This window comes from Alligator sinensis, unplaced genomic scaffold, assembly GCF_000455745.1.
Source record: "Alligator sinensis unplaced genomic scaffold, ASM45574v1 scaffold173_3, whole genome shotgun sequence".
NCBI classification, from domain to species: Eukaryota; Metazoa; Chordata; order Crocodylia; family Alligatoridae; genus Alligator; species Alligator sinensis.
In genome coordinates this window covers 1,481,788-1,493,297 of record NW_005842076.1, presented here as the reverse complement: position 1 = coordinate 1,493,297, position 11,510 = coordinate 1,481,788, and the positions used below count along the sequence as shown (strand labels likewise).

The following is an 11,510-nucleotide window of genomic DNA, read 5'->3' as shown; positions in this document are numbered from 1 at the left end:
CTGGGGTTAATTAACTCCAGCCAGATGCCTGTCTGATCTTTTCTTGAACACCTCCAAGGTAGGGAAAAGCACCACCTCCCTTGGAAGCCCATTCCATATTTTAGCAACCCTTACCATAAATAATGTCTTCCTTATGTCCAATCTAAATCTCTTCTCCTTCAGTTTATGGCCATTATTTCTGGTAATCCCTGAGGGGCTCCCTGGTAAACAAAGTGTCCCCTATTCCCTGCTGACAAGATGAGTTTGAAGGCAGCCACAAGATCACCTCTCAGCCTTCTCTTGCAGAGGTGGAAGAGATTCTGGACCCTCAGTCTGTCTTCATAGGTTCTTACCTGCAGGCCTTCAACCACATGAGTAGCCCTCCTCTGAACCCTTTCAAGGTTATCCACATCCATCTTGAAGTGAGGCACCCAAAATTGGACGTGGTACTCCATCTGCGGTCTCACCAATGCTGCACAGAGGGGAATTATCACTTCCCTAGACCTGCTTGTGATGCATCTGCTGATGCAAGAAAGAGTGCAGTTAGCCGTGCTTATTATCTTGTCACACTGGTGACTCATGTTCATTTTTGCATTAACCAAGACTCTAGAGCTCTTTCCATTGGTGTGGTATTCAGAATGGTACCCCCCAGTCTATAGGTGTGTTGGAGATTCTTTCTCCCCAGGTGCAGCACCTTGCATTTATCCTTGCTAAATTGCATCCTATTCTGATCTGCCCATTTCCCCAGTCTATCCAAATCCACCTGAATTTGCTCCCTGCCCTCCAGTGTGTTTACTATACCCCATAGTTTAAAATCATTTGTGAATTTGTGCAAGGTGCCTTCAACACCTTCGTCCAAATCGCTGATGAAATATTAAACAGTACTGGATTGACAGGGGGCTGGTGAGTTCACATGGGAAGTTGGTGGATCCACATGGTGGGGTTGTCTGTCCAGGGCTTGGTGAGTTGGAGGGCTAAAAATAGCTCAGTTAGGGTGGTGGGGGATAGGAAAAGCAGCAAGTGGCTGGGATTTCCCAGCCCTGGAGCTGCACTCTGAACATATATACATATTAGGTTAGATTGGGCATGAGTTAGGCCAATCTATGTAGTGCACCTCCTTAGGTGAACTAAGTTACATCAGGCCCGCCTCTTTTTGCCCAGTCTAAACTCTCCAAATATATGTACCCTAGTTTGATTGATCTAAATGCAACATCTACATGTACCCTAAGAGTTGCAACCAGAGGCTTAATAGAGCAGCTTTGCATCCAGGGAAGCAGTGCAACATGCAACTTAAGTAATTTTTTTTTTCTAGTGGTCCAATAAATATTTGTGGTAGAAACATCTGAAATAGATGCATCTTCCCTTCATATTGAAGGTGCTGGATTTCTTATTATAATGAAGAGCGGATGCAGCCAAATAATCACAATTTTTTTTTTTTAAAGATAGGAAGATTAATGAGAAACATGAGAGGAAATATAATTAATACACACACAATTAAAATTTAAACTTTGTATTTACTAGAGCATAATATAACCTAAATTCTAACTAGCTAGCTGTGTACCTGGCAACTACATAATAATCAAGATCAATATATTCTTATCCAACAAAACTCAGCTTTTGTGCATTCTTGAATGGTATAGCTTCAGAGCAATAGTTTAGATCTCTCATGGTAAACTTGAGCTGTGTTGCAGGTGTTTTAGTTTATCACTGAGAGGAAATGACTTTTTTTACACCTAATTTAATCTGAAGCTATTCACAGTTTAAAATGTTCAGTAACAGCGACCTTTCTAATGACTAACACATTGCAGGTGGTCCAATAGTAGGCCAGTGGTTAATGTTTGCTATTGCAGAGACCGAATTAAATGTCCACCCAAGTGTTGTTTTCTTCCGTTTATAGTATTAAAACAACAGCTGGCACAAAACTAAGCCACAGTTAAGGAACTTCTGAAAAAGTTTTGATCTATTTGGTTCCCACAATAAGATAGTGTTACCTCTTACTCTTATTGAAACTTTGGGATTTTAATAGTAAAATGTATTTCCTGCAACCCAAATGTAAATAATAGACTTCAGATATTCCGGGCCAAATCATGCAGTCCTTACTCAATCCTTCTTCAAGCAAAACTCCCATTGACTTCAATGCATAGGGCCTGATCTCACATTCCTTAATCAGACAACAAACTTCAACACATGCTTTATTTAAATGAGAAATCAGAGTATTGAATCAATCCTAACAAAGTACTTTAAAATACAGTCTTTTTTCGCAAATAGCTTTAGGGAAGCTCAGTTCAGTAATCACATAATTGCGGCTACTTGCAGATGTTAAAAAAACCCCAAAACAGCACGGCAAACTTGGAGCACTCCTGGGTCAAGCCCAGCGCATGACCAAAAGAGGCAGTGTGTTAGTTTGACCCAGCTCTACTAACATCTGTATAGACCAGGTACTTTAGTGTGGGGTGGGGGGTTGGTGCTTTTATCTGATAGTTGATTGAATCAGCTTTAGATAAAAGCGCCAAAAAGCCCCACTGACATACCCAATCTATACAGAAGCTTCAGAGCTGGGTTGAAGTACCACGCTGCTGCTTCTGGTAAAGCATGGTTTTGGGGTTTTTTAATATCTGCAAACAGCCTATATGTAATATAATACTAGAAGCTTCAGAGTCATCTTTTAGCTCATTTTTGCTAAAGCAAAAATTGTGGATGCAAGCTATAAAGTCAAGAGCTAGGTAAACATATATCCATATTTAAGAATCTAAAGGAAAAATTATTTTTGGACTTGATTTTAACAAGAGTTTTTTATCATTACCCATATCCAAAATAATCTGTTTTTCCTCTGCTGTGCATATAAAAATAAAATAAAGATGCACAGGGTACTCTGGCTAGTCATAGCTGCAATCAAATGGCATCATCCCAGTTTCAGAGCTTTTTTTCTTGTAACATTTACAGTATTGCCCAAATGAAGCAGTTCATGGTCCCTCTGACATAAAGCAAACAACATGTGACAACCATGTTGGGTGGAGCTGCAGATACACCGGAGGATAGGCTGGGATTCAGAATTACATGCATAGACTAGAGAAATGGTCTGTAACCAATCAAATGAGATTCAACAAGGAAAAGTGAAATGTCCTGCACTTGGGATGGAATAACTGCATGCACAAATACAGATTGGGGAATGATTGGTTAGGCTGCAGTACTGTAGGGAAGGATCTGGGAATACAGTAAACCATAATATAAATATGCACCAGCAATGTGCTCTTGTTGCAAAAAAAAAAAGGCCAGCAGCATATTTGGTTGTATTAAAAGGAATGTCACTTGCAAATCAAGAAAAGTGATTCTTCCACTCTTCAGCACAGTGAAGCCTTGCCTGGAATGCTGTGTCCAGTTTTGGGCCCCGCACTTCAAGAAGGATGTGGACTGTTTAGAAAAAGTCCAGCACAAAGCAACAAACATTATTAGGGGACTTAGAAGCAAGGCATAGGAGGAAAGGCTGAAAGAAGTGGGGTCATTTAGTCTTGAGAAGAGAAAACTGAAGAGGGATTTGATAACAATCTTCAAATACGTGAAGGGTGATTATAGAGAGAATGGAGATGGGCTTGTCTCTGTGGCTTTAGGGGATAGAACTAGGAGAAATGGCTTTAAACTTCAGCGTGGGAAATTTAGGTTAAAGATTACGATGATTGTGAGGGTAGTCAAGGATTGGAACACGCCACCTTGAGAAACTGTGGAATCTGCATCCTTGGAAGTTTTCAAGAGCAGGTTAGACAGACACTTTGCTGGGATGATTTTTAATCAGGGATGATTATGTCTTGAGCAGGGCGCTGGTCAGTATTCAGCATTTTATAAGATCAGCCCTGAAAAGTTGATAATATGTAACTATCTTACCCAGAGGGTACTAATTAGGATAATATCTAGATTTTTTAAAAATTATGTTGTATGTGATGTTCAGTAGAGTTGGAACACTTGATATGTCAACATTTCATTTTTGTTTCTTTGGGGTGGCAAGGAAAAACAACAACAAAATAATAATTTCATTCAATGTAAAATGATTTTTTTCTAATTTTCACTTTGAAAAACTAAAGCACCAAACAAATTATTTTTAGAGCTCTACACAAATTATTCATTTCTGTATCTTTTTTCCATTCTTTCCTCAATGTATTATTTCTAAAGGTGTATTATTTCTAAAGGTCCTCATGCCCTCCCAACTCCTAACAATAATGTGCTATTTAATCTTTGAAATTAAGTTGAATTTTTATCATCTTTTGAAGCTAGAGCTAAAGCTTGTTGAAATCATTATAAAGACTCTCATTAATGTCAAATGACTGGGGCCTTGAAACTGAGCAGTGGTATTCACATTTAGCCAGAAGGTTTTCATTCTAGTAGCAATTTTTACGGCAAAATAAATTCAAATTGGAAATAAGTACATACATTTCACTACTTCTTCCTTTACCTGCACCTGTGAAAACTATTCAAGTCTACTGACTTGAAGGGTATATGACTACAAATTACATTACTTTATGACTTAGTCCTCACTGTGTTGATACACATTTGTAATGATATATCTTGTGTGTTAACATAATTGTTAATATATATTAAAATTGTAATACATTGCAATGGATTTAAATTATTTTATATCAAACACAAATGTATATATAAATATCTTTAGTAGAAATGTGGAAACGTGACAGATTTAATCTTTTCACAATATACATATACTATAGGTACTTACTTATCAAACATAGCAATACATGTAGTAATATATAACATGCATGTGTACAATGTATATGTCACTCACAAGAACATTTAGCACCATTTCACCTTCCTTTATATCTTACCATGCTATAACTTTTTTCCAGTTGCAGTCAAAGCTTGTACACATATCAACGTGAGACCTTTATTGTCTTGAAATTAAAGCTTTTGAAGTTTCTTCCTCTCTGAGACAAAAAAGAAAGCACATAGTTGACATCAAAGTGGAGACATACTGATGAATAGTAATTATGGTAACTTAATGTTATCCAATCTCCATCCATTTACAAGCCCGCCTTTACTTTCAACATTATGTATTTTGATCAACACCTTTAGAAATAACCAAAGTGCCCAGCTACTTATAAAATCTTTACTGAATCTAGTTGGAAGTCAAATTCTACTGTAATAATTTATATATATATAATATTGTGGCTTTTTTGAAACCTCATTTAATTACTTTAGTTGGGTGTTACCAGATGTGAAACCAGACACAAGGGTGAATTTTTACAATTTAAACGCAGCTGTTTAAGACACAATCTGGTTTAGGACACAAGAGATAGATTTAAAATATTACATTTATATTAAAAATAGCAGGGAATCATATACAGACCAGCTACAGGTCTTCTTGGCAAACTTATTAAACTTCAAATGAATCCATCCAATCCAAGTCCAAAAAAAGGCTTCAGAAACTAGCTCGTGAATGGTGATATGTTGTCACCCCCACACCCCTGAAAAATCCCAGTATAAACACATGTACATGGAATGTTGCTGTTTTTTAATTAAACTCTCCATTCTTTTACTATGTGCATTATGTAAGGTGGGCTCTAGAATCAAGAATGAAATGCATCTGCATCTTGAAACAGTTTTAAACACCTCTAAGTACCAGGATGACAAACTCAAAAGAAGTTTATTTATCTTGGGCATTTGAGTTTTACAGCCTCAAGAGAAAATAACTTTAGAAATCCTGGAGGGGGTTTCCACCCTATTCTTGAATATGTGACGGCACTGGCCAAATTGTTGATATGCTTAGCAGAGCATGTAAGGTAGTGAGAGCAGCTGAAATAACTCTGTGCGTCTTCTGCATGTTGACCTCTGTACCACACGTATGCGAGGAGGGAGAGTGGGCAGAAAAACATTTACATCAATATTTTAACAAGAGCTGTGTAGGACTGGAAAAACTTATCCAGTAAGTCAGCTTTCTTTTGCCTTAAAAGAAAATAAAATCCCAAAGCAAGTAAGTTTGATGTACTGTCAGTTTAAAACATGCTCACAGTGTGTATTTTAAGTTGACAACTGAAATTATAGTCTTTTGTAGCTGTATTCCATCCCTGTAAATACCATCTCCAATGACCACCTTTATTATTATCTTACATTTGGTTCATAAGTATATTTATGTACTATTTTGTAAAAAAAGAGATATCTTTCCCCTGACTTAACAAACTGTGATCCACCAGAAGAAAAAAAAGGATTTATTTAAAATAATACTATGATAATAACACCCTCCCTTCTGAACCCTCTTTCCTAGCCTGAGCTCTATTTGTGACATGATTTACAGAAATAGTACAGATAAAAAGCCAACCTTGCCAGGCACTTCTTCCAAGCTGCTCTCTGTATCTGACACTTGGTGCTGCTTTCAGTGACTGCTTTGGTGCAGCAACAGCTGCAGTAGCTAAATAGAACCAGCAGTCTCTTCTCTGACCAGTTCACTGCAGTGCTCATTTTAACATGTTTTTTCAGAACAGGAAAGCATTCCTCAGCTCAGCATTATAAATATTTTCTCAGTAGACCAATATTTAACTGGGTATCAAATTCATTTGAGAGCAATCAAATGTGATAAAACCTGAGTTTTCAATGGAAAGAAAAATCATTCTCACATTTCCATAATGTTTACAAATCTATAAATGTAGAGGGGATTTATTTTTCCTGTTGATGCACACTTGTAACTTCCATCACTGCTAGTGGGTGCCTACACACATCTATAGCAGCAGGGACTCCCACAGTGTTATGGAATGACTTACTTTCTCTTTCATGTTTTTATTGATTTTGCCCAATAACAATACACAGAATTTTGTCATTCCATCAGGGGGTTTTGGCAAACCCCCAGTGTTTTATTAATATCAGGACCCAGTAATGGAACTGCAGTGACAAATGTATAGTGCAAATATGTATTGCTTTGTAATATTTTCATCTTATCTTTGCCTTTTTTCAGTAAAGGAAGATTCTTTACTAGTCACAATAGTGGGTCCCTGGAGCTACAAAAAGGATGATATGACCCCAGCATAAAGTGTTCAGAAGTGCTTTAAGTCATACTTTTAAAAATGATTTGTGTATTGTGGCCCAAATCCTCAAATGAAATTAGATACCTATCTGCCTCCTCATGGCATGTGTCCACCATGAGGCACCACTGACAATTTCAAAACCAGGCATCCTGTAAGATCATGGGATGTCACCCTACAACTGATAAACTGTTTGAAATTCTGGCTGAAGCTAAAGCATGAAAGATCCCACAGCAAAATTCTCAGTCTAAGTGGGGCAACGCCCATCCCACCGACATGCTGAGAGCAAGCATAACACCTGCTGGACCCCATATCAGGAAAGCTAGAGGGAGGCTAACAGTAGTTGAAGGGGCAGCAGAGCACCCACAAAAAACGTAGCCATGGATGCAGAGACGTGCATGGCAACAAGGGAGGTATAGAGAATTAGTAGGCAAAAGAGAGATCAATTTAGTTATTTAGCCATGGGTTACCTAAATAATTGACCTTGGCCTTGGTGCTTAGTGCCAATTAGAAGGCAAGTGGATGAACATCATGAGGAAAGGAAAGGGCTTATCTTTGGCCTACCAGCCAAGTGAAAAAGGGCAGATTTAGCTCCTTCTCCTTGTTATTTAACTCCTGTCTAATAGGGCTGTACAAAGCTTCGGTCCCTTATTTGATTCGGTGGAGATTTGGCCCAATTCAGATTTCGAGATTCAGCCACTGAATCGAATCAGAGGACCCTTTAATCTCTCTGAATCAAATTGGAACCCTCTGAATCAATTCGGAGAGATTCAGAAAGATTCAGAGATTCTGACATAGAGGCAGCTTTAAATGATTTTTCTACATATCTCTAGGTAGCAGGGGCTCATGAGTGCTGCAATGCTGGGGGTGCATGGAGTGTCCCACAGAAGCACAGGGGCTCCCCAGCGTGCTCAGCAGAGGACCCAGAAGTGGACCAAAAGCACTTCCAGTCCACTTCTGGGTCTGCTGAGGAGCATACAGGGGTGGCCCCTCCGTGCCCTCACCGGCTCAGTGACTGGTGCCTCCTGGGTTGGGGGGGGGGGCACTGTGGCCAATTGCTGAGCTGGGAGAGCTGAATTTTAGATTTTCTTCCTCAATTTTGTGCAGGAATTTCAACAAGCCATTCACTTCCAGTTGTCTCAGCAGAACCTGTTGGAGTAATTTGACTTAACATGGATTAACCAAATACAGCAGCAAGAAGAGCAGGTGAATTTAAAATTCAAAATTCATTTTAAGGGATAAGGTGATGCTCTATTGTACATACCTAATAAGTAATAACTAGGATTTATTCAATGTACATTTTAAAATTAAGCTGCCAAATTCAATGTTGTGTATGTTCACAATATACTTAGGATCACACACTGACAGTACTATTGGAATTAGAAGTTAGCTTAAGGAAAGTGGGTAACAATTTTTTTATTTAATTTTTTTTACCGTTACCTCTTCATTTTCCTTTTTATTAAAAAAATAGATTACAGAAAATAGCATTTAGTGGGAAATGCTACAAAAGGAAAAGGATTCCTCACTACCTTCTAAACCAAGCCTTAGAGACAATGAGTATTATATTAGTAAACAGAGTGGAGAGGTAGGTAGGGAGAGGGGAATTAATTAGGGAAGAGACCAAGGGAAATTCTAAAGAATAATTATGAAAATGACTGATATTATGGTCTAAAAGTGTGATGAATCACTTAAGATTCCTGACATACTGCCAGCTAAATGAGAGAATGATACACCATTCATGTTTTAATACTCACTTAATACAATTTGCTTTGTACACAAGTTCAAAAATCTGTCTAGGGAGCCCACCAAATCCTAGTAGGAAGCATCCATTCTGCTATTGATAAAGCTATACAGGATTGGCAGGGTGGCCAGAACTGATGCATTTTCATTTGCCTTTCTTTTAAGTGATATAAAAATATCACACTTATGATAGATAGCTTGTACTGAGTTCCATGAAATAATTTAGTGTGTGAGTGTCTATTAGCTAGTGAGAAATCATGACCCTCATTTAGCAGTTATGGACCATAGTAACATCTAATCCATATTGGTTGATTTGTATACCATTTATGATCTGAACTAGATCCCATAATGTCAAAAATCATAGCTATCACATTGAATTATGACCCATTAAGAATGCAAGATCAGCAGTATTATAAATGTATGTCCCATGAGTGAGCTTTGACTAGCATATTTACAGCAAAGCAGTTTTTGCCTGTAGCTTAACAAAAATTCGTAAAATCCACAACTTGTTTTTTTTTTAGAAGAAAATGGAATTCAGTCAGTTATTGTTTAATCAAATTAAATTATTCTATTTAGTCATTTTGATTTAGCTTGTAAATGCATAATAAAAAGCAACCAATATAAATCATACTTTGGATTTTTTATTAAGAACCAAATATTAGAAGATCGCTTCTATTTTTCTATGTGTGTGGTTTTTTTCTTCCAACAGTCAAAGTGTCAGGGCATTTAAATACTTATTGTGCTTTTAAGTAAGGTAATTAGATGTTTAAGTTACCTGTAATGAAGACAGAAATAATTGCAGGAACATACCATTTGTGGACATGAAAATGAAGGCCCATATAAAGTTGGGCGGAGAAAATATAATCCCTGAATATATTTTCCCATCATTGTTCATATAAGACACCCACTGACATCTGCAGGTATTCACACAAAGAAAGATGACTAACTACAGGCATACATTTATAGAAAGTTAACCATATATCTAATTCAGACAAAAAAAAATGTTTTAAACTTTACTTCTGTCAAAAACTAGGGATACACTTCATTTAAATGTTGACAATAACATTTGCTACTTTCTAACTAGATATTCTTCCTAGGGAATGAGGGAACTGGGAAATTAATTTGCTGAACAGGATAAATGCCAAATATTAGTATTATCTGTGGGTGGGAAAAGACTTGAATCTCAATATCATTATTTGGACAATGTTCCTTTCAAGAATATGTGGGTTACTCAAACTTGTTTGTTGTTAAGAACTGAAGTATTCTGCCAACAGAAGACCAGATCTTGGAGTGTGTATTCTCTCCGCTAGATCTCTCTCCTGTTTTCTTGTCCCAATGCAGGAAGGTTTAAGACCAGGTGACCTATCACCTGGAGAAGGGGGAAGAGATTGACATTGTATATCTTGACTTTAAAAAAACCTTCCATCTGGTATCCTACGATCACCTCTTAGCTAAACTGGCTAACTGTGGTCTCATCCTCACCATGATCCTCTGGCTGGGAAATTGGCTCCGTGGTAGGACCCAGTGGGTGGTGGTTGATGGAAGCCAATCTTCTTGGTCCGTGGTCACTGTCACAACCCAGTGATTTTGGTGCCTCGGCACGATGGAATTTTCCCGCCACATGAGAGCCAATTGCACAGCGAAGGTTTTGTTGCAACAGAAAAACCCCGGTGCAAGAGAGTTCCCGCCATTTGAATGCAAATTTTTGTCCTGCTATTGGCCAGTTCTAAATTATTCCTATGTGGCGGCTAGTAATTGGCTTGCTAGCCATTTAAAATTTTGTGCGACTCCCGCCCAAGTCGGAGAACTTTGAGCACACTGCAGAGTGCCTCTAAAGAGATCTGACTTGTGGCTGAGCTGATCGATAGACTGATCACCTATCGATTCTTCTCCCCGTTGCCGAGCGCAATCCCCGATGTACCCTTTCCCCGCTGGCGTGATTTGTGGATGGACGAGTTAGCTTGAGCCCTGCCAGCTGGAACAACTAACATAGTTGTTCAGACGACCGGACCGTCTGCGTCGCAGCTACAAGCGGCATAAGTAAAGTTTTGCAACCATTAAGCTTTGTCTGCCTTTCTATTCACCAGCCCGCCCAACGAACGAGTAATTATTGGATCACCTCGAGTCGGCTCTTGCTGTCCAAGACATGGCGACGAGGATGGGATCGGGAGAGAACTCGCACATGGCAACCCAGGTGGGATCGGGAGAGGGCCCGCACATGGCGACGAGGATGGGATCAGGAAAGGACACGTTAGAGCTAGAATTGGTTAAGAACTGCCCTTGGCACGATAACCAATGCCAAGTGAAAAGCTTTGAGGAACTGGAGGCGCATATCGCTTACCACCAGGCGGGCGGAATGGGTGAAAGTTTTGTCAGCGGATGCCTGTCGCTAAAGGGAGAAGAGGGAGTCTCCGAAGACAGAGCCCCGAGAGAGAGGGAAGTGTATTTGCTCCCCGCGGCGTTCGGGTGTATAATGAGAGATGAGCGGGTCCTGTTCAGGCCCCTCGATACTGTGTCCCTCGCCGGCCCCAACCCGGCGGGTGAAACGAACCCGACTGTGCGGGCCGGGAGCAACCCGAGCCCTTTTCGCACTGCACGCGGGCTGTGGCCAGCAGCCCGGGCACGCTGGGTCGGAGAGGGAAGGCCTTCGAGCTAGAATTAGCAACAAACGCGTAGTGGTAGTTTTAAAGATTGTTTACTTACACCGAGATGGCAGTGGTGCAGGCTGGAAAATTTGATTGAGTTGCAGTTACAGACAGACAACACAGACGGTCT

At 39.4% G+C, this 11,510-nt stretch overlaps 1 long non-coding RNA gene across 1 annotated transcript; it reads right to left on the bottom strand.

Moving 5' to 3' along the window:
- Positions 1 to 385: 385 nt before the first annotated feature.
- On the bottom strand, positions 386 to 6,356 carry LOC112550309. Its single transcript, XR_003094084.1, has 3 exons — positions 6,299 to 6,356; positions 4,809 to 4,907; positions 386 to 498 (listed from the first exon to the last, which is right to left on the bottom strand). It is a non-coding gene; the product is annotated as an uncharacterized LOC112550309 (long non-coding RNA).
- Positions 6,357 to 11,510: the final 5,154 nt, after the last annotated feature.